Source organism: Camelus dromedarius, chromosome 3 (genome assembly GCF_036321535.1).
Source record: "Camelus dromedarius isolate mCamDro1 chromosome 3, mCamDro1.pat, whole genome shotgun sequence".
Classification (NCBI taxonomy): domain Eukaryota; kingdom Metazoa; phylum Chordata; class Mammalia; order Artiodactyla; family Camelidae; genus Camelus; species Camelus dromedarius.
The window spans coordinates 100741711-100766095 of NC_087438.1; the positions used below are offsets into that span (position 1 = coordinate 100741711).

Here is a 24385-nt window from a genome sequence, read left to right on the forward strand (position 1 = left end):
GGTCTAAGATCACAAAGCTCTGTAGGCTGAAGTCGAATGTCTTTGGATATTAAAAGAAGTTCAGAAATCTTTCTTTTGTGAGAAAGATTTCCCATTGGAAGGCAATACAATTGGGTAGAAATAAAAGCGACTCTGGAGTCAGATAGACCTCAAGTGGAAATCCCCACTTCCTACCCACCAGCTGTAAGTCCACATCTACACTTTCATTTCCTCGTTCACTGAGGATAGTGACTCCTTCATCAGAGGACTTTTATAAGGTTAAACAAGAAAATATTTGTAAATTATTAAACCGAGTGGTTGGCCCGCTCTATCATTCATGCACTAAATCGTCAGACGAGCGCTGAGGGCCAGTGCACGCCAGACCCCGTGCTAGGTGGAGGAACAGCAGCAAATGAGGCAGACACAGTGCTTCAGTAGATAAACCAGATGAAGAAGATGATGAATGTGCTATAAAAGCAATTGGGAAATAAATCAAATGAGACAGACAGTAAGTGGTGGGCGTAGCGGCTGGCAAAGTTCTCTCGGAGGAAGTGGCATTTCGTCTGAGGCTTGACAGGTGAGACTGAGCCAACCATGGGAAGAACCCGGGGGCGGCGTTTGAGGGGGGAGGGCGGGGCAGTGGGAAGACAGGAGGCCATAATTATAGTCTGGGTGGAGGTGATGGTGAACTGGGCCAGAGCAGGAGCAGTAAAGATGTATCTGAATCGTGTAATAAATATTAGTTCTCTTCTCCTAAGATATTTTCAAGAAGAAAAACTATGTCATTGAATAATTTCCACTAATTATAAATTCAAAGGAAGGAAGTCGAAATGCTTCCTACACATAGTATAGGTTCTTAAGAACTCGGAGACTCAGGGCCTTTCTTTCTATGAACGATTTTTTTTTTTCCTGACCAGGCCTTGAGATCAGATATTTACTATGACAAATGGGTCTGCTTTAGATTTGGTTATTATTTTCATTTAGTATTGCCTGTCCAGATTTTTGGTAATAAAACTTTTCAGAGATTTTACATATATATGAAAAAGAATAAATGTTTTCTTCTTCCCTTGTGGATATTCACCATCCACCTAGCTGACTCATTGACAAATTTAATCATAGAAATTAGTTGTTGTTGTGTTGGGGTCCCTTGGCCATGGGCAAGGGTGATTCTTGAGTGTTTTGCTGGGACAGCCACAAAAACCCTAAGTGACAGGCATGAGTCAGGACACGTTCCACAGAGGAAAACAGCTCTCAGTTTACATTCTTTCCTTTCGGTGCTAATACTGGCTTAATTTGGAGAACAAGCAATGAAGAGCCAACCCTCGTTCTCTGTCGGCTTCCCAGACAGCTGGGTCAGGAAAGTCTTCTCTCTGCAGCAGCTCTTTTGGGAAGCCCTGTATTTGAGAGCATGGACTGCCCCCCACACCTGCCTTCCGCTCTTCTACTTTTGTGGTTCCAGCATGGGGACTCCCTCCTTTCCCGGATGCCTTTCTCTGGCCGTGGAGTGGGGGTCTCCAATACCTCGCTAGTCTCTACTTGTCATGGATGGTTAGTCAGTCTTAGGAAACCATTTATCAGTAATAAATGAGCCACATCTTTACCCCTGCAGGTACGATGAGGTAAGGATGTCTTGCTATTTAATAATCCTAGTTGCCTTGAGATGGATTCAGGAGCAACACTGGAGGGCAGCCACTGCAATGGTCTGAAATAGCTCACCCCTCACTTCCACCTCCCCCACTCCTCTCGTATTTTTATGTGGTTCTATGCATAAGTGTGTTTTTGCACACCTTAGCACTGCCTTGTTCACTTCCTCAGATGATTGGAGCACCATGTGACATACAAATAAACTAGTCAGTTACTTGTTAACGCCCTCTCATGGGTAAAATTAATTGGAGGTGTTCCTATTCAAAAAAAAAAAAAAAAAGACTCGACCTCTGATGCATACCCCAGAGAAAACGTCATGAGTGTAGTGTGGTGGGAACAGCGCGGGCTTTGGAATCAGGCTGACCAGGTCGGGACAGGGCTCGAGTACACTGTAACGGTGTGATCTCAGGCATGTTCCTGGTGCTGTAACAGCACATACCTTGTGGAGATCTTGTGAGGATTCAGTCTCCTAGTTCAGTAAGGCAGCTCAGAGCCTGGTACGTCGTAGACATTCAGTAACTGTTGGCTATAACTTTTATTACCACCACTCTTTGGGATGGAATAAAGAGTATAGAAGAAGTGCCTATGGCTGAAAATGAGCGTCCCATAATGACACACTAGGGCTTCGGTAGATTACCTTCTCTTTCATACAACTTCTGCCTCGGACTTGCTTCAGTACACTGCCGAGTGTCCCTTTATCTCACTGTGACCACAGGGACGGAGCCTCAGTCTTCATGCATCCTCGGTGTCCTACAAAGTGCCTGGTGCTTAGTAGGTGCGCAGTGCATGTTTGCTGACTAAGAGAAACAACAAACCCAAACAATTTATTTTCTATAGTCTCCTAAGCCTCAGATGCTGAAAGGGTTTAAAAAAAAATCAGTTGTTTTAAAATGGGACTGGAAAAAAATGCTTAAGAATCTTTAAAGCTGTTCAATAAGGTATCATTGGACAAATTCTAAATATTAAAAATATTTTTTAAAGCAATTGTGGATTTCAGGCAGCTGGATTTCAAAAGAATTCCAAATAATCTCCATTTTCTTTAAACCAATCCATTCTTTATCTGACTTTAAAAATTTAGACATAATTCTATAGACAAAAGACTTGGCCAGTTTTCATGGTGAGATTCAAATGGCTATCAAGAGACAATTTTTTTTTAAAAAAATATGCTTAAAATGCATTTTAAACTACAGTTAATAATATTGTATATTTGAATGTTGCTGAGAGAATAGATCTTAAAAGTTTTGATCAGAAGAAAAAACATGTTGTAACTATGTGGTGATGGATGTTAACTAGACTTACTGTGGTGATTATTTCACAACATATACAAATATGGAATTATGATGTTGTAGACCTGAAATGAACTTAATGTTATATATCAATTATGTCTTTAAAAACGTATTTTCAGTAAACATTTAATAGATGAGGCAACCAACCAACTTACTAAAAAAGTAGTCGAGTGATACTATTTCAAGATGTTCATATTTTCTCAGACTTGAATGACAAAACTGTCCAAAAGGAAAGATTATGTTCTTTGTCAACAGGTGGTTATTTAGAGACTGGCACCTCTAATGCCACATCCCTTGTAATCCCTCCACAACCACTCGCCAAAGTTCTCATCCCTGGCTGGTCATAGGTACCACCTGCCCATGTACGCATCTCCAGGTTTCATCTTGCTCTGGCTCTTCATTAAACACAGAGCCCTCACCCGTGGGCTCCACAGCCACCCAATAGGGCTTCCGCTGTGAGCCCTTTCAGCTATGAACCCTTACTGCACAAAGTGTGCGTGGTCTGTGGACCAGCAGCATTGGCATTACCTGGGAGCTTGCTAAAAATGTACAATTTCCAGCCCCAAGCAGACCTACCCAATCAGAATCCACATTTAAGATGATTCCTGGGTGATTTACATGCACATTAATGTGTAAGAGGAACCACAAAGCATAACTCACTTAAGAAGGCAAGATCTATCCTCAAGGAACACAGGACCCATGGTAGGATCCAGATGTGGGCATAGCAGAAGGCAGATGATTCCTCCCATAGCCCTTTTGAAAGCTAGGCTCATTACAGATCGCACTGCACACTTGGCACTGAGGAAGCCCTAGGCAGTCCTGGATTGGAATTTGAGTTCTAATGATGCCCACTGTGCAGCCGGTCTGAGCACTTCCTCCTAAAGATCTCAACAAAAGCAGGAGAATATTTAACACTCAACATTAATCCTTTTACAGATCACTTTTTAGCCTCGTGCTAAAACACACTGTCTCTTGCTGCAATAAACAGAAGTAATTGGGACTTGGTTCCCGCAACATCTCTGAATTCATGTAAAGAGCAGATAGTGAGTTTACAACAATGTATCCCTTCTCAGGCTCTAACCACCTTCGTTCTGAAGACAGCAATATCAGCAATAAAACTTCCTCACGTTCTTTGAAGCTTCGATCATTTATAAAGAGCTTTTGGATAGTACCGTGGGTTCATACTTAGCGGTGGGCAGGAGAGGCTGTTATTACCATGCCAGTTGGACAGTCAGGAAAGGGGTTCAGGGGCATTACCTGCTGACACAAATGATGCTAAGATGCTGAGCCAGAGCTGGTGTGAACGCTGGTCTGTGATGAGACCCACAGCCGCACACAGGAGAACCTGGAGCCTGACACTGAGCTGTGGGCTTGACCCACACTCTTTCTTTTTATAGGCAGACCTTGTTTTATTGCACTTCACTTTATTGTGCTCCACAGAGACATTTTGTTTGTTTGTTTGTTTGTTTTTTACAAACTGAAGGTTTGTGGCAACCTTACTTCAAGCATGTCTATTGGTGCCATTTTTTCAACAGTGTCTGCTCACTTCACATCTGTCGCGTTGGTAATGCTCATGGTCTGTCTCACATTTTCATCATGAGTATATTTGTTACGGTGATCTTTGATGTTACTTCTATGACTCACTGAAGGCTCAGATGATGGTTAGCATTTTTTAGTAATGAATTGTATATATATTTAATTGAAGTGTAGTCAGTTACAATATGTCAATTTCTGGTGCAAAGCATAATGTTTCAGTCGTACATGTACATAACACATATTCCTTTTCATTCTTTCTCATTATAGGTGACTACAAGATATTGAATGTAGTTCCCTCTACTATATAGAAGAAACTTGTTGTATTTTAATTAGGTATGTACTTTTTTAGACCTAACACTGTCTCATTCTTTTTTTTTTAGTGATTTTCATATGCTCCTATATTCTGCAAAGAAATATTTTTAATGGTAATTCTCTTAATTCAAAATATTCCATTATTTGCCCCAATAGATTGTAAACTTATTTTTTATTGATTTATAATCATTTTACAATGTTGTGTCAAATTCCAGTGTTCAGCACAATTTTTCAGCCATCCATGGACATATACACACTTATTGTCACATTTTTTTTCTCTGTGAGCTACCATAACATTTTGTGTATATTTCCCTGTGCTATACAGTATAATCTTGTTTCTCTACTCTACAATTTTGAAATTCCAGTCTATCCCTTCCCATCCTGTCTCATTCTTAATTGACTACAGTACAGTAGTCAATTACTTTTATATGCACTGGGAAACCAAAAAAAAAAAAAAAATCATGTGACTGACTTTACTAGGATGTTTGTTTAATTGTGGTGGTCTGGAACCAAACCAGCAGTGTCTTGGAGGAGTGACTGGGCTATCTGTTGGTACTTTTTTGCATTTGAAGAAACAGACCTCTAGCCCATACGCAAGGGGCCTGAGATCACCCAGGGCAAGTGGCTCAGAGTCAGGGCACAGGTGGGCCCAGCTTCAAAGCTCAGGTTTTTGGCTCCTGTGCAATTTGCTTCTCATGCAATATCCAGTTAAGGGGGCTAGGGACTTCCTCATGTGCTTTAGAATTGTAGGGCAAATGTATGCCAGAAGGCAGAACGTTGTAGACAAGAAGATGCCTTATCAAGATGAAGAAACACTGTCCTGTTTCTCTTTCCTTCCCCTCTTCTAGTCAAAAGAAAGGTTCTGCTCTTTCCTGCGTTTCTTTTGCAAGTCTCAATCCAAGGCAGAGAGGTGCAACCCAGAGGGAGTTAAACAAGTGTGATGTCTTGTTGAGGATGAGGCTCAAACCACCAGCAGTGAGGAATGGAGAAAATACTAATTATTATTAACAGTGATATAGATGAAATGCCTTCTCCTCACGTCCTTACCAGGTATCAGACACTGTGCTAAGCCCTTTCCATGTATTAGCTTATTTAAATCCTCTAAGCACAATATGAGGCAGGCCTTAATACCCCCACTTCGCAGCTAAGAAAACGGAGGACCGGAGAGGTTGAGACCACTGCTCAAAGTTGCATGACTGCCTTACGGTGAACACAGATGTGTGTGACTGCACAGCAGGGGCTCACAAGTATTATGCAACAGACATTTCGAGGCCAGCTATGAAGGTGGTGGCGCTTTCTACTACCTCTTGGAAGAGATAAAATAAGGCAATCAGACAGACCTTCTGAACCTTCTGGGTAAACACAGCCATGAGGTTCTCCAAGCTTAAATTATTCAGCCCAGGGGTTCTCAAACCTACCCGTGGTTCAGAATCACCCACAGGATCTGCTACAAAACATGCTGCCGTCCTCCCCTTCTTCCCCTTCTCAGTGAGTGTCTGATCCTGCGGGTGGAGCACCAGGCCTGAGAACGTGCATTTCTAGTAAACTCCCCCACAGGGTTTTTAATTTGTGGAATTCAGATCAAAATGAACATACGGGGCCCCCTATTCAAAAAGCAAGAAAAAGTGCTATTAGTAAGGTACTAGAAGATAAAACTGTTCCCTTTCTTCTGTGCTCCCTCTCAACAAGTCATGGTATTTTTTTAATTGCCATTTAATTATTCACCTGAAGTTTACTGTTCATCTGTTAAGTTGCACAATGACAGTTTTTAAAGAGCATTTAACTCATCTGCGAAATCACTGAAATTAATCACACAACTCGTCTTTGTAGTATGTGCGTGTATGTGTGTATATGCAGATCCCTTTCTAACCTGAGGGGTGGAATTGCTGCACAAAACTGATTCCACTGTTTCAAATTTCACTTCTTGATACGTAAATAGTCAACCGCCTCTCTCTACTTTTGAATTACTGGTGCGTATCTGAAAAGATAAGGAACCGGGGGTGCCCTCTCTCTTTCCTTCTCTGAGGGTGAACAGCTGGCTAATTCACAAACAAGAGATGATACGATAGTGTTTCTTGGCGGGATGTGTTTCTTAGAATGCCACTGCCTTTTTTCTGGGTTCTACGAAAGCTCTGGTGCAAATAGAAAGTGTGCCCTCTCTGAGATGTCAGTGCTCCCTTCATCTCCGCATCTTTGCCCAGTTAATTCAGTTGTAGACATAACATGCTTACCCTGTAGTGGCTTTGCGTCTCACTGAGCTCTCGCTCATGTGGGTCTGCTGGAATCCTACATCCATGGGGCACCGTGAATGCCGTCTGTGGATGGGGAATCTGCCCATGCAATGTCCCATTGTCCTAGTGTCCCACTGGGCTTTACTTACAAAAAAAGGTAAGAATTTCAAGATGATGATAGCATCAAACCAAGTATGAGGCCCTTCTTAACATGAGGACCCTGCGTCTAGGCGACGGTACCGGCTTGTGGACCACACCTTGATAAGAGTTGCTTTATATACTGAGATGCTCCTATGTTGGGTGCACATATATTTACCATTGTTAGGGACCACACCTTAGAACCACTGATTCAGAAATTTCTATAACTTTCTCATTCACTTTGAATGTATGCACTCAAGATCAGACAGATTTTTGCTGCTTTTTCCAACAACAAAGGCTTCTCAAGATTTTCCAAAAAGAATCAGATTGCTTCCCAAACAAACGACTCCGACAAAATAACATCTTAATGAGCTAAAGGGCAAGAAAATAAGAAACATCCAAATTGAATTTGTTAAAAAATACATACGGTTTTCCAAAAGTAAAGGCTTGCGGCAAAATTTAAATCATACTTTGAGTGAACTCCAAAGTCGGGGAAAACATTGCAAGATATTCAGCTGGACTCGGGCTGCCCGAAGCACATTTCCTTTTGCTAGAGTTTTGCCCTGGCAGGTTAGCTCCTGACCTAAGCTTATTCCACTAAAGGGGATAGGATTTCAACAGCACAGAAGAGAGGCTATTTCCAGAGTTAAAATTCTTCTTATTTCTCATTAATTTTCACTTACCTTTTTAGGTTCATCTAATTAGCTCAAGTTATTTCTGTCCTCTTAGCAAGGAAGAATTTCCCTCTTCCTCACCCCACATTTATTTTTTTTTTTTCTTCTCTGGTATGTTGCAAGGATAAAATCTGCAAACTCCAAAGCAAATTCCCTCAGTTCTGAAGCTTCTCTCTTTCCCCTTGACAAATGTGAATATTTATCACAGATGTACGGAATCAGATTCTGTTGGAGAATGAGCTCACAGGTGAAGCAGGCTTTGCAGAGCAGGAAAGAACTAGCGCCGTTGTGACCACGTGGGTACCTGGGTACTCGCACAGCTTCCTGCCCCTGTCATTTGGTCCAGCTAAGGACTGGAGAGAGCTATTTAAGGGTTTTCACTTGTTTTAAGCTTATGGGGGTGAACCATTAGCAAATTTATGCTGGACCAAATGGATTCCTCTTCTCTGGGAAAACTGTTTCCCCTCCTCTGTTTCCATCCTCTTGGCTTTTCTTTGAATTTGCTAGCATGCTGCTTTAATCTGTTTTCCTACACAGTCCTTTCAATTCATAGGGCCCCAGGGAAAGAAGCAGAAGAAGAGGAACATGGTTCCTCAGTGTGTGATCTTGAACGAAGAGCATGAGTGGCATTATGATGGGACTTTTACACACCAGCAGTTTGGAGTCGACCTGAACGAGGAGGCACAAGGAGCTTTGGCACTAAATTTGTGTGACCTTGGGTAAGCTGAACCATCTCTCAGGCTCAGCTTTACAATGAATAAAGCAGGAATATCACCACTTATTCTAGAACAAATGTTCTCAAACACCAAACAGGTGTTAAAATGCAGATGCTAGCCACCCCCATCTTAGAGTTCGATTAAGTAGTTGGGCCAGAGATATTTACTGTTCATGGAAGAGGCAAGGGCTGTATGCCAAGGCCAAGAGCTGGTGGCAGAAGTGACGTGTGTCACTATTTTGCCAAAGCATTTCAGAGCTGGTGCATGACCATCCCAACTCCCTTTTCCCTTCGACCCTGCAAGCCATGTGCTCCAGTTTTAAACCTACAAGATGGAAGCAGCTTGGGTCCCTGCATCATTGCTTGGGGGTGAGGTGGGAGTGTCACAGATTGCCGCGAGACCCATGGGAGGCTTTGAATAAAACATGAACTTTTATATGTGAAGCAACAGCTCTCTGGAGATGGGCTTCCTTCTGCTGCATAACCTAGTTTATGACCACTGCAGAATTGCACACCGACCGTGGGGAGCTGCTGCAGTAAAGCTCGCAGGGGGTATGGCGCTGGCCCAGCAGTCCGGTGACAGGCAGTGAGGAAACTGACAACAAAGATCAGAAATGTGGAGATTGTTATTCAGTGGCAGAAATGTTTGTTACAACTGTCAGCGTTGATGACGTGGGAGGGAGACCGTGTGAGTATGAAGCTGGCAGGTGCAGAGGAAGAGGTTTAGAGAAAAGAACATCAGTAGTGTGCATGGGCCACGGCTAGAGGAAGGAAGGAGGAAGGGAGAGATGCGCCCTAGAAAGAACAGGCAGAAATGGAAGGCAGCAGATCCCAGATATGTGATGCCTGGAAGGACTGGAAAACTCACTGCAACTGGACCACAAACTGTGAGAAATCAGATATAAAAAGGCTGCAATAATGAATGTCCAAAAAAAACACATGATCCAAATCACTCAGCACAGAGATCAGGTTTAGTGTGTGCCTAGTCGGCTGGAAGGAACCAACAAAGAAATCAGGCCATTTGAAAAGGCGTTTCTCAAACAAGTTGTGTGGATGGGGCCCCTGGCACACAGGATTGGTTGCGAGCAAATGCACTGGAAGTCTTCTGAATCTATGAGAAAGTCATATTTGTCTAAATATCAAGACACTTAAAATGACCCTGACCTCTCAAACCCCTTGATTAGAAAGCCCTCAAGGAGGGCATATGGCACAATAACCATTTTCCGTGGAACAAAGGGAAGTCAGGGAAGATTAAGAACTTCGCAGGGGGTGGAGCCAGGTGCCACAGAAAGGAACAGACAAGGGACTGCCCCCTCCTTCCCAGAGGACAGAAATAGGGCCTCCACATTTGGGTGGGGAGCCACCATAGCCACTGTCCAGAGAGATTTCAGAGTTGCCACAGCCCAGGGACTATGGTGTCTCCCTGTCTTCCCTTTCCCAAATGGGAGTATCAGTTGCAGTTGCCATGTCGCTGTTCCATCCTTCTCTATTGGGAGTATGAGTAGGGACTGGCAGATAACTTGCTTTTTAAATTCATCGTTCTCTAACACAAAAGGATGTCTGGATTAGCTAATGACCACTGGCCATCACCCAGAAATCCTAGGCTTTGAGCTCCATGCATCCACTGGATGGGACTAGCATTTCTTAGGAAGAGATGCACTTATGTTCTCTGTGTAGGAAAAGGAGGCAAAGGATGGAAAGTATCAGAGATATTTACTGTCCACTCCATGTCCTTGTGTCTCCTTGCATTTCCCAGCAACTTGCAGGAGGCTGGGTCCTTGCGCTGGTCATGGCAGTGGGCCACCAGGCCAGAGAGTAGTAGCATGGTGTGAATTCTCCAGGCCCCTTTGTTGAAATAATGGAACCAGAAATCATCAGCAGACTGGATTCTACTTGGAAAGGAGTATTGTGGAGAGCCACCAAACCTGCAGCAAACTTCAAGTGAGGGGGAGATAAACCCTGGTTCTGTCAAGCCACTGAGACTTTGAGATTTTTGTCAAGTCTCTATCCTAACCAATATGGTAGATTTGGGATAGGGTCCTTTTTAAGAAGCACCCTAGACCATTTTAACACAGATGGTATGCAGACTCCACCTTAAGAAACACTGGCTTTGAGGACTGCCATTAGCTAAGCTGTCTAAAAGGGCCTTAGAAGGGAGGGAAAACATTAAAACTTATTTTAATCATGGCTTCTGATAAACAAGGATATGCATTCTTAGAATACTCATAGTATTTGCTGCTTTAACGCAGGATGATTGTAGCTTAAGTGGAAATTGGATCAACTGTTTATGCCACTGGTGTAAACAACAGACCCGTCAGGAGAGCCAAACAAGAACACAGCAAGTGCCGGGGACGTCACACGCCGCACTCCCGCTGGGCCGTGTTCCGGGGGTGCCAGAGCCTCAGCTGTCCTCCGGACTGGAGAGGCCCAGAGAGACCCGATCTCTCGGCTGCGTCCCAGCCAGAGTCACCCTCTGAGAGAGGCCAGCCCTCTCTGTGAGCAGGAAGGGTTACTCTTATTCCTTATCCCCTAAAACTCACTCTTGACAATTTGGAACCCACCTGTACTCCAAAATGGGCGAAACTGCACCTCATCCAGAACCCTTCGAAGGCTGGTGTCAGCTGGTTCCGATGGATCGATGTCCTTACTTCTGGGTCTATTCCATTCGTAGTTAAATATCGTTCTTTTAGTGTCTCTTATGTTAAGCATAGCAGCTGAAAACTGAAGTTTGATTACCTGTACTCCTGTATACTCACTGAGAAACGTTTGATGAGCTCTTTCTCTGTCTCTACCCTCCCCAGCCCCCCATTACTCGCCCGTAAGAGGAAGATAACAGCGCCTGCACTAGAGGGTCACCGGAGGGTTGCCCGAGCCGGTGCGTGTCAGCATATGCATGGCGCGTGTAAGTGGCTAATTAACTTTGGTTGTGAGCATCAGATTGTACTGTTCACAATCTAATCTTGCATTTAAGCCTTTTTCTGGCATGCCCAAAGCATTGGAGACTAGTAGGTGCTCGATTTGAAGTCACTGCCAGGCCTCCTGCCTCTCTGGGATAGGAAGGAAGGCTTTCCCAAACACTTTAAATCACCCCGTAACCACGTTCATTCAAATGGTTACTTGAATTGAACAACTCTTTTTTTTTTTTTTTTTTTTTTTAAGTTCAAGTAAACCTTGACACTGAGTTTGTTGGTAGTAGGCTGACAAGTTAGAAGAGCCTTTTTGTTATGTGGGGAAGAAAAATTGGACCTTTCAAGAGTACATTCTTCCCATCAGAATTATTGAGAAGCTAGCTTGGAAAACAGCCGGCTTACTCTGGGCTTTGGAGATGTAAGGCAGAGGAAAAAAACTCCATCTTGGCTTTACATAAAGGGTGTGCATTTCTCAATTCAACCTGTGTTTTGTGTTTAAATGAATGGCTTTTTAGTGAAGAAGAGGACCTTCCATATAGGTTAGGTTAACCATCTACCCAGGCTGAGATCTGTTTCATTAACGCTGTTCACAATTTGACGGGGTGCCCACTCTTTCATGAATGATTTCTACCTGTTAGAAACATTTGAATTGTATTGAGCTTAAATATGCCTCCTTATAACTTCCACCCATTTGTTAGGTCCTCCATCTGTCTCAGCTCCAGATCCATATTCGTGAAGTTAGACCCTGCCCTTACTAAGCGAAAGGGCAGTCGTGGTGAACCACTGCCTTCAAGAGTGGCTAACTGAGCCCTTTCCAAAGCTGTGTTCTGATTATTCCAACGGTCTAGCAGCCAAGACAGAATTTCATAATAGCTCATCTTGGAGTCATGCATTAAAGAAACTCTGCTTAAAATTCTTCCTTTCCCCTACCCTCTTCCTTGCTCACTGCCACTGCTTCAGTACCTTTCTCTTCCAAAAAGAAGACAGGAAGACAGACAGATGATCTCTTCCTGGGGGTGCTCGAGGGAGTAAATCAACCAACAAGCAAAGTAAAAGTTTATTTAAAATTGTGTCCACAATCAAAATAGAATTTACAACGTGATCCTATTTATGCAGGAGTACCAAAATTACTGAAAGAGTGGTTCATAAACAAGAAAAAATGAAACACAAATAAAACCACTCATTCCTCAACCCTAACCTGAGCATCATGTCACCTGTTTTGCTCGCCTTTCTTCCAGTTCTGAAAATAAGAGCCCTGAAAGTCAGAGAGGGAAGCTCTTCTGAGTTTATCAAGGGTAGAGAGAAACTGAGTGGGCAGAACAAGACTCCTTCTGAGGGGGCAGGGGAAGGGTGGGAACACATCCTACTTTTTGTCCATCACGTTAGTGACAGCACTTAAGGAGAGGACCATAATCACACTGATGGGACTACAGCCCTAGGGAGTCTGTGGCAGACATCCGATCTTGTGTCTCACTTGAACACTTGGAGGCAGAGTTCATTCGTACATTCATTTAACCAAACATTTTTGAGTGCCTTTTATACGTAAGGCGCCACCTCTATAAGTTAATAGTAGTCACCAATTAGGTGGCAGTTCTTCAGATGATTAGTGACATCTTTATCCCCACTGTAATGATGAGCATGTAGTCCTACAGGTGTTTGATACCATATTAGACATTCTAAGTTTCAAGTATCTATCTATCCATCCATCCATATATTCACCATGATTGGGAGCCCCAAGTAGGAGGCAATCCAAGAGAAAAAACTTAAGAAAGAGAAGTTGGGCCCTGGGGAGTGGTAGATGGTTCTGTAATTTCAATAAGAAATAATTAAAAGTGCTCTAAGAATTCTGTTAAGCCTGTCTTAAACATAATACACACCTGCAGCTAAACTCTCTGAACCCGCATCAAATGTCCAACTTGTTGGACAATCACTCTGTTGGAAAATTTTATTTTCTTCCTACTCGGCACCTTGCACAAGGTCAAACACATAGCATACGCTTAATTCTACAGAACTTAAGAGCTGTAGGTGGCTTTGGAGACCTGTCACACAGATCAACCTCTGAATTTTTGTACATGAGCAATCAGGAACCTGACTGGACCGATCCAATAGCTTCCTACCAATTGTTAAGCCTCTCGTTCCCCCAAACTCTACCTTAACCATTTTACCCCTTTTCGCCTGGCAACGGCTGCTCACCTGTCAGGTTTCAGCTGAGTGGCCTCCCGTGACCCAACTTCTACCCAACCTCCAAACAAAATTAATCCTCCCTCCTAATTCTCAAAGCGTTTCCTGATCTTCTTATATGGCATTTTCTACTATTTATAATTAAATTTCAATTTTTTGACTAATTTTAAAACATCTATCTCCTAACCAAGCCGTAAGTGCCACCATACCAAGAACTAGTCATTCATTCACCACTATCTCCCCAGCGCCTAGCATAGTTCTGGCACATAGGAGCCTGATGAGTATTTGTTGAACTAATAGATGGTTGGAAAGCATGCAACAGAGCTCTCTTTTTAAGATGCAAATCTGATCACATCTTTCTCCTGCCTGAATTCCTTCTTCAGTTCCCCAGTATTTAATAGTGAAGAAAATATGGCCCAGCATTACTGAGACGAGCCATCACAATTTAAGTGGCTTTTCCCTGAGATGCTCAGGGGCTTCCAGACCTCCTTGCCTTTCAGTACCCTGTGTCCGCCAAGGAATGCCCTGCCTGTAGTTCCTGACCGAGCAGCCAAGCACACACTCATCCTTCACCTTCCTGGGGAGGTCCAGGCTCTCAAAGCGAGGGCTAGTTGGCTGGTTCTTGATGCTCCTTTGCCTGTTCCTCTATGGGAACAGAAGGGTGACATGGAAAAACGCACACTTTCTTTCCCCAAACCTGTCCCTGAATTCCCTCTACCGCCCCTGAGGCTGGAGTGAATGACAGAGAAACAGAGGCAACGAGCATCCAGTGGTCCTTCCAGCCCCAGCCATCGTCTCTCCCAGATCTCGGTCTCCTGTTGTTTTCCTGGGCTTTCTCCTCATCTCCCTCTGTCTTTTCCAGGGTCCTCTCTGTTCAATTTCAGTCCTATTTGGTTAGGTGTGATGATTTGGCTCTTCTTTTGTTTCTTTGGAAATCTGACCCCCGAGGAAGGGGGCAGGGGTTCACATATCTCGCCTCAAGAGTCTCAGCAAGGTATTATCCAGAATAAAAAGCTCTCTCTTCTGGGGTAGATTCTGCCATTCTCTTAGCATGCGAAAAGAGGGCAGTCAAGTTTCTGGCTGTGAAATGCAACTTTGCCTTCCTCCTCTAGATGACTTACAACCTCAGCAAAAACAAGGACCTTTTATAAAGCCACCTCACGTTGACATCTCAGATTCTCAGCAGGTTTTGTAAGAGCAGCAGCCCATGTATCTGTGGGGGCCGTTCTTGAAGTTGATGCTATGAACTCCGTGAAGCTCTATGAAGAGAGACATCATTAGGAAGGAGGTGTTTTTAGAAATGGCTCTGCAGGGTTTAAACTCCAATCCCTCGTTCAGACCACTTGCTCTTTAAGAGTTCAGGAAAGACAATCATTTTATGACTCCTGTCCTGAACAATATAGAAAGAAAACAAGCCCCACTGATTTAAGACACAGCAGCCGGTGATCTCCAGTTGCACCTCCCTAGTGTGGTCTCCTCTGTGTTTGGAGAGGCCAGACGCTCAATCAACTTTCGCCCTTTGAGAACAGAGCTGCCCATTTCTCCAGCTGTTTATAAACAAAACTGAAACACAGGACTGGAAATTTTGGAGATTTCTTTCCTCCTGACCTACGCCCTCCCCAAATCCCCAAAGCAGAATACTGGACTATGGCCTCTTTTTATTATCTCCATCCTTTCTTTTAAGACAAGAGGATATGAAGAAGGAAGAAAGAGAACCGGCAGAGAAAACAAGCATAAGTGGATATAACATGGATACATCCTATTAAACAAACAAAAAACCCCCAAGTTTTAATGAACTCAATTTCATTTAAATCTGCTGCTTGTTTTATTGAAACAAAATCATTCAGAAAATATGATGTAATAACATTTAGTACAACTCCTGAGCACACTGAAAGCATTTAGAAAGACAGATTAGCAACAGATGATACCATCTAATGTTTACGTAACACTCTGCATATTTAAAAAAAAATTTTTTTCAGGACCAGTAAGACTGAATCTTACATCGTTTGTGAAAAGAAAGCAGGAAGGGTATTTTTATCCCAATTTATAGATAAAGAAATAGTTTCAGAGCCCAGAATCACATGATAAATTAAATAAAAAGATCCTTTCTGCAGCAACTGGGGTTATGAAAAAAAAATAGTCAACAGATTCTAGAGGACTGTAGTTTTTTTTAAACTAGTCTCTCTTAAATTCAATCGAGAAAATAAGTGAGGGTAAAGCAAGTTGGTGGAAGAAGAGAAAAAGGACTTTTCTTTTCCCCTTGAAGCAAATTAAATTGAACAGTAGTTATCAGAATCCGAATATGCAAAATCTGTACCAATCTGAATTTGTAAGACAAACAGTGAAACACCTTTTTTTTCCCTCTACTTTTAGCTTAAAATACCAATTATGACCTGCATAAACCAAGAAATATGTACGTTGTCCTTGCACACATACTTTTGCAAGTATTATCACACAGAATCTCACTTTTTTTGTGGATGACAAGTCAGCTTTCATGAAGAGTCTTCGGGACAGACAAAACAAACAAACAAACCAACCAACCTACAGGATCAAGAGGGGCCCAGATCACAACAGACCCTTATTGCCTGGGCATGGGCAGGGTGGCGGGGAGACAGACTTGGCTAGGAAGACAAAGCGTCTTGAATGGTATTTGGTCAGTCATGATTAGCCAGCCGGTACGAGCCATCACTTGGTCACAGGGAGACAAGCGGCATGTCCCTTTCAACATTCTATATATGACCCAGAGATCTATAAGAAATCAATTCTTCAAACTTCTGGGATGAAAGAAAGTGAACAGCAACAATAGTTATGTCTGCATGACTCACACACACATTCTCCCCAGCCCTCACCGAAGTAAGTTTTTTCATTTCTTCCCTCAACATGATGAACTCTATCTGAAATCCAACCTACTGAAGGCCTCAGGTACGAAGTCACCATCCTGACTAGAGCCGAGCTCTCTCTGCACCTACACATCACGACAGGTGAAGTCTACTGTGGGTCTCCGCTCATGGAGTCCCGATTTAGACCACGGGTAACTGGAGCCAAAGCAGGTTTAACAGGGGGGCCCTGGGCTCTGGAATCCCTGGTCTGACTTGGTCCATCAAAGGTCCACTTGCCAATCTTCCGGGCTTGGTGCCAACCTTGTATTTTTAGACTAATCAAGTGGCAATCTGGGGCTGGAGTTTTAAAAGTGTGATTTTTTTTTTTTCTTAAAGGATTGTTTTATTTAGAGCTGGTACTAGGTGTCTTCAATCATTTGAATTAATCTTTTTTATCAACATAAACTAATTACTTGTTTAATGAATTTCTTGAATTTTTAAAATCATGTTCATTGCAACATGCTCCCAGGCATAAATACAGAAAATGAACACATTAATTACAATAAAACATTCAAGGGCTGAAACAAATTAGGAGAGAAGACAGCAACACTTGTGTCTTAAAATCTACCTTACCCGTGTACACATACTGTGCCTTTTTCTACCTAAAACGCACCTCTACACCGTCCACTACCTGCCTGTTGGGCGGTGGCTCTGCTGATGATGTTCTGGTGAAGACCGAAAAGGAGATGATGGTGTGTGGTCATCTCTCCCCACTGTTCTCCCAGCCCTGTGTCGCTGCATCTGCCGTGCTCTGAAATGCCCATAACTCACCTCTGAGAACATTTTCAGCTTCATGCCACAAAGGAGACACACATTAATTATAGGTTGGAAAAGAGGGGACTGGAATGCTGTGGTGGCACATTCCATTTGAACAGAAAGATGTGAGTGCATGCACTTGGCGTGCTTCCCCTCACGCATGCCCTCACTGCGGACCACTCCCTTTCTCCACGCCGTGACTTTCTTTGTTTTCTTTTCTCTTATTACTGCGTTTAATTTATACCACTATAAGATCTTAAAGTCACATTGAGTGAATGTGATAACAGCACACTGTATGGAAGGGAAGATATCTCATGAAGACATTTTGAAATATGCATTTTATATGTTAGAGTCTTAAGTGTCATCCAAGTGGATGAAGCTAGGATCAAACTTTTCATCTGTGGCTGGACCTGTCAGATGACTTCTCTTTGGATATAAAAGAGAACTATTTCCCGCTTTACTTATATCCTTTACTTCCCAATTTGCTATTTAATTTTCGATATTGTTCTCTGTGATTTCACACTCTTTGACAAACATCTTCATAACCAAATAGGCTGTCTTTAAATATTATAGAATTGTAAATTTGATTCTTTACCATTCATTCTCACAACATTAAGAATACTGCAACATTCAATTTGTGTTATTTAACATGGCTTTTAAAACTTTTATAAGTTACGTGCTAATGAGACATTCTAGGCTCCGTTACAGAGGATGTAGTCAAGGCTAATAAGAACAGAGCTTCCTTGACACCCAAGCATCAGATTTTTTTCTAATATGAGAAGACTGGTCAATTTTCTACTCCACTGGTATTTGCTATTACAGTAATGAAGCACATTATATTTTCTCTGTAACAAGCTGACTAATTTGGTTTTTGGCTTTCTGTTTCAATTTAATCTTTTATTTAAATTAGTTAAAAATCCTGGTTCTCTATTCTTCTTGGACATGTTCAGAGAGAGATATAAAAGTAATTTATTCTATTTGGATCTAACACTAAAATCTGCAAGGGATTTTTGTCTTCTCATTTCTTCCCCTACTTTACAGCCTCATTATTGAGGTAAGATAATCAACTGGGATTAATAGCATACAATGCTGCCCAACCCAAAGGAAAATGTGGCTATATCTCAAAATTCGATTTTGAATGTGGAATCACTGAGATGAAATAAAGCTGAGAAATACTGAGAGAAGAAAGTCATCTCCTTTCTCCTGAGACCAGACTCTACATTTTAGAGACAGAATAATTTCATGCCAGTTCACTTTGTGGGAGATGGGATAGTGGAGAACTTCAAAATACCTACACATACGACATTTTGATTATATGGACTTGTCTAGAGTGTTCTGAACATTGGCCTTCTTACTCCCAGTTAGTTGATGGCTCTTTGAAGACAGAAGCTGTATCTTACACATCTTTGTACAGTACCTAGCAAAGGGTCCTGCACAAAACAGGTGAACAAATGTCTCTGTTAAATAAAGCGTGAAGAGAGGCATAGACAAGAGAGAGGTGGGAGATACGAGGTTCCAAGGCATATCTCTAAGTAGGTACTACATGTGTTGTGTGCTTTATTTTTACTAGAAGTCCCTCTCTGAACCCAAATGGCCATCTACTTGTGTCCACTGGGGTCCAACCATTCCCCTGTGACTTAGCTTAACAGTCCTGCCTTTGAAGTCACTAAAGGCATAAGCCAGGAATGGTCCAGAAGATTAATCTCACCTATCAGTCAGTTCTGCTGAATTGGTGGTGACCCCTTGGGCTGGTGTATAGAGAAGGGAACTCAGATTATACCTGGGCTCAGTGACAAAGAGGGACAAGGCAGCCATTCTGGATCTGACAGCTGAGGCAGCCTTCTCTGCCTGGTGGTATGATCCTTCTCCCAGATTCACTCCTCATTCTTCTCTCAAAGCCCAAATCAAATTTCACCTCTTTTAAGAGGGATTTGCAGATCCCCAGGCTCAAGCTGGAATTAGTCACCCTTCTACCCCTGCTCATATAGCACACTATTCTGGTTTTCATTCTTCTATTTGCTACTCTGTCATCTACCTATGTATCTGTCTGTCTGTCTGTCTGTCTGTCTATCTATCTATCTATCTTTGCATCTATCGATCTATTTACCTTCCTTCCTACCCAGTTAGTCATTCATGTCAATTCCACTAAAGCAGTTGCTCTTAGGGGACAGTGACCATCCTTTCCACTTTTCTGATCCCACATGCCCAGTATGGATGGGTGTTATTTATGGGCGGTACTTACAGGACACGCTCCATAAATGATGATGAAGAAAAGAGAACAGTAGGCTAGTTGACGGAAGATCATGCGACAGATCATCACAGGGATTAAGGGACTGATGGTCAGTAAGAGGAGTAGAGTCTCTGTCACTGAAGCGTGATTCAGATCTACCGCTATGGAGGCAAGCGTAGGGGAATCCATAGACTAAGTACCAGTGGCACAAGATCATTCTTGAATTTTTGCCAGTTCAAGAGAAGACTGATGGCAACCTGAGTCACCCAGTGCTCTAAAGGTCACTCTACATCAACAAGAGGGGATGACCCCAGGTGGTCAGTTATACTCAACCACCCTTGAGGAAACAAAACTTAAAAAAAAAAAAGGCAATGATCTGCAATTCACAGCTTGTGATTTTATCAAGTTACTTAACCTGTAGAAGCCTTAATTTCTTCTTCCCATACAAGCAGAGATAATGGCATCTACTCTACATGCTGAAATTAAATGAGATAATATATGCAAAGTGCATGGTGTGCTGAAATAACATTCACATAATTACGAAGATGATTGGATACACTATTTTCCTATACTTTCTTTGCCATTTCATTTCCTTTTGTGGTTTTGTTTTAATGTCTATGAGTGAAAGGACTGTATGGTGGTGGAAACTATGGTCTGAGTCTTCTGTTTTTAGCTGTCTAAACCTATAACAATTTTTTTAAACATCATACAGCAACACTGAAATGAAAACTGAGGTCACATGACTTATCTAGCTTTCCCAAAAGGACATGTTTACTGCTCTACACACAGCTAGAGCAGTAGGCATAATTGTTATGAATCATGAATCCTTCAATTCATTGATGCATGAGTCAGTCAAGTTGGGATAAACGCCTTTAATGTACATTCCACAGCGCCCCCAGACTTTCATATCCCTCCCTACTCCCTAACCTAATCGTAAAATGTTAAGCATCTAGACAACAGCATAAACCAAAAACTCAGACCTCCTCTTTTGGACCCTTCCCAGTCATTTTTCAAGTGTGATTATCTTTGCGTGTAGGCAGAGCAGCCATCTCTATTTACAACAAAGATGCTGAAGCCCCAAAGGTTAAGTGACGTAACCATGGCAACCAAGCTAATCAATGGTCAAATCAGTACAAAGAATAATTTCAGTTGCTCCAGAGATGGAGGAGCTAGCCATTTTCCTCAGGGAGACACCGGCCTCGCTGTGGTCACCCGGCTGGGCTGATGCCCACAGAGTGGTAACGAGCAGCCTATGGAAAAATAATAAAAGCAGCTAATACTTATTGACTATTAAAATCCCACACACGGGGCCCAGCACCTTCCATGAATTATTTCTCATTGCAATAACAAACGGATAAGGTAGGACTATTATTATCTCTGCTTTCTTCATAAGGAAGGAGGCAAAGAGATATTAAACAATGTGTCCAAGGTCACCCAAGTAACACGTGGTAGAAGATACGACTTAAATGCAGGTCCTCCTGACTGCCAAGTCCAAATTCTTAACCAGTATGGGCACTGCTTCTCTTAGCCACTTAACATGCACTATGTCTATTTTATGACTAGACTTAACCTGACTTTGACCCAGCTGTTTGAAGAAATGGGAGTGGAGTGGGGTGGGATGGGGGAGATGGGGGAGATGGGGGACCACAGAGGTGAGAGGAGGGAGGACTGGTTCTTCTGGCTCTCATGAGGCTGAGTGCTCCAGGAACCCCACACCCGCTTCTTCCAGCACACCAAACGTGGGTGTCCACTTGAGAAGATGTGGGTATCACGCTGTAACATCACCTGCAACTCTTCTCGAGATGAGCTGATCAGAGAGAAGAACTCCCCGACAGCTGAAAACACCCAAGAGGATGTACATGGAAATCTCTCGCTGCTCCCTTTACAGCCACTTTCGAAGCCCGCGTTCTGACTTAGGGCACGTGTGATGTACCGTACACGCCCCTTGAGGTGGAGTTACGCGTAACCATGGTGAAGCAGCAGGCATAACGCTGCTGTTGGCTGGTCACTGTTTCTAATAACAGACGGGCTGCCTCCCGTGCAGGGTCCTGAGGGGACAGCAAGACACAGCTCGGGGTGTCCTTGTTTTCTGTGACCAAGGGTGGATATGGCCCCAGAGCAGGGCCTGGGTGGGCCTCCCTTCCCTAGGGCTCTTCCAAGGACTCTCCGAGCTGTCCCGGCATCAGTCCTACCCTCTTCCTCCCCATGCCAGGGTTGGCTTCCTCCATAGCCAACCGCTGTCAGTCATTAAGAGGTTCAGGACAGGGAAGAATGAAGCAACCCCAGGCCCCCCAGATGTGCTCGGCCATCATGACTCACTGCATCATCTGACCCCACAGAGCAATTTTGTAACGAGTTCTCCTCAACAACTCTTTCCATCAAACTAAAATGGCAGATTAAAAAAAAAAAAAAAGCCCTGAGTAAAGGCGTTTCATAATGGGATTTGAAAGCTGGGGCAATCATGTCATTTAAAAAAAAAAAAAAAAGCTGGCAGCCAAACAGTTCACTCAAATGACACCAGGCACACTGCTTAGTGAACTTCAGATGAATAGGCGTTAGAGTCTGTCTGTGCCTGATTTTCCGAGGCTTCTTGAAGAGGGGAATCTGAGGCCGGTGTGTAAACTACACTGAGCGTGAGCCGGGCCTGGTTAGCCTGAGGGAGGCTCGGGCCTGGGGAGCTTGGCCGGTGGCCTTTACTGGCTTGCCAAGGTTTCTGTGCGGTGTGACGCCCACCACGCCTTCTCGCAAAGGGACGGAAAACCAGAAACTACTCTGGCCCTGGCAATATGGTGAACAGATGTCGGTCTCACACGGTGGAAGTGGGCTGGCTTTCCTGAGACGTGAAGGTAGCAGGAGGTGACTTGGGAGCAGGGAGGGAAGGAAGCTCATAAACCATGCACCGCTACCACTCCCGGACGGGGACTAAAACACCCTTCAGTGCCACCCACCTGGAGCTCCCTCCAGTTCCAGGTCCAGATGCAGGAGAATGGAGCTCAAGAAGCAATAACGCCATTTGCTGCAACATGGATGGACCTGGGGATTGTCATTCTAAGTGAAGTAAGCCAGAAAGAGAAAGAAAAATGCCACAGGTTATCACTCATAGGTGGAATCAAAAAAACACAAATGGACTTATTCACAAAACAGAAACAGACTCACAGTCATAGAAAACAAACTTATGGTTACCAGCTGGGAAGCGGGTAGGAAGGGATAAACTGGGAGTTCGAGATTTGCTGATACTAACTACTATACATAAAACAGATAAATAACAAGTTTCTTCTATATAGCTCAGGCAACTATAGTCAATATCTTGTAGTAACCTATATTGAAAAAGAATGTGAAAATGAATATATGCATGTATATGTATGACTAAACCATTGTGCTGTGCACCAGAAATTGACATAACACTGTAAACTGATTATATTTCAATCAAAAAAAAAGAAGCAATACCCACCAGGTAGCTCTCAGAGCCTTGGTCACTTCCACCTGGGCTCTCCTTAACCCTCTGTTTACATTTACACATTCATGCTCCACCCTGACTCACATCCTTTGTTTCCTTCACAGACTTTTCGTCTCCTAGCAACTGTTGCAATCCATCTCTCCCTGGGCTCACCTTTTTCCTAGGTTGACCCCGTCGACGTGTGAGACAGCCAAAGGCCTTTGCCTAGCCCTTGAGTCAGCTGAATACACAGATGTCTGTACCTGGGCCAGTGCGTCTTTATCATACCTGCGGTCCACCTGCTCTTTGTTTACCACCTCCTGTACACACGTAAGTTAACTCTGCGTTCTCACTGGAGAGACATCAGTGCGTAGTGTCTTAAGTCACCACCTTGGGTGAGCCAAGAACATTACTGACAGTGAATCAGGAACACCTTTGTTCGTTCTGCGAAAACCAGCTTGTTGTTTTAAAAAAAAATGCACCTCATTTTACAAAAGCTTAATATGTGAAAATTCAGATCCAGGTATGAAAATTTAAATTTACACATAGCCACCTCCCCAGAGATGTTTTGGAAATTTGTGGGGGCATTTTTGCTAGTCCGAGCGACTGAGGTAATATGGTTGGCATTTAGTGAGTGGGGCCCAGGGAGCCTACATGAGACAGTCTTATTCAACTAAGAATGGTCCTGACAGACATCCTGGAGCCTAAATCCAACTCTTTTAGACATAATCACGAAATGTTTTTATATAGATTTAATGCAGTCTGAATTTTCCAGGAATGCAACTACTGTACAAATCAAAGGAGGTTGTACTTTGATTTGTTTGGAACTTTACCAAGAGGGTTTCATCATGGAGAAGGGTGGGGGCGGAGCACACACACACAAAAAAAATCACATCACAGACAGCAACGCACCAGTTAGTTTTTGAGTCACCAACATACACACCTGTAACAGGCTGCACTGTGGTTGTGGTACTGACGGTAACTCACACTGTCCGTATTAGAATAGTAATATCCACGGTGATACACTGTGTCTCCCTAAAAGTCTCTTCTACTGTCATGCCTGAGATTTTTACTGGTGAAAAGCCATAAATGTTTATTTCTCTTTTTCATTATATATAGGGCACTGTATTCTTCTTTGTTTGTTTTTTTTAAATTGACGTTTACAATGTGTTAATTTCAGGTGTACAGCATAGGGGTTCAGTGATACATACGTATGTATATATTCCTTTTCAGATTCTTTTTTTCCAGATATTTTTGTTGAGGTAGAGTCAGTTTACAATGCTGTCTCAATTTCTGGTGTACAGCATGTTTCAGTCATACATGTACATATGTTTGTTTTCATATTCTTTTTCACTATAGGTTACTATGAGATATTGAATATAGTTCCCTGTGCTGTACAGTAGAAACTTGTTGTTTATCTATTTTAGGACATTGTATGCTTTTTAAAAAATATTAGAGTTTTTATGAGTTATATAATCT

General features: G+C 42.9%; 1 long non-coding RNA gene across 1 annotated transcript in view; it reads left to right on the plus strand.

The window, feature by feature from the left end:
* The first annotated feature begins 330 nt into the window (after positions 1-330).
* LOC135321077 (uncharacterized) overlaps positions 331-24385 on the plus strand; it is a 45232-nt gene continuing 21177 nt past the window's right edge. The window contains exons 1-3 of the long non-coding RNA XR_010380501.1: positions 331-556; positions 4713-4778; positions 23032-23236. This is a non-coding gene — a long non-coding RNA (uncharacterized LOC135321077). The remainder of the gene's footprint in view (positions 557-4712; positions 4779-23031; positions 23237-24385) is intronic.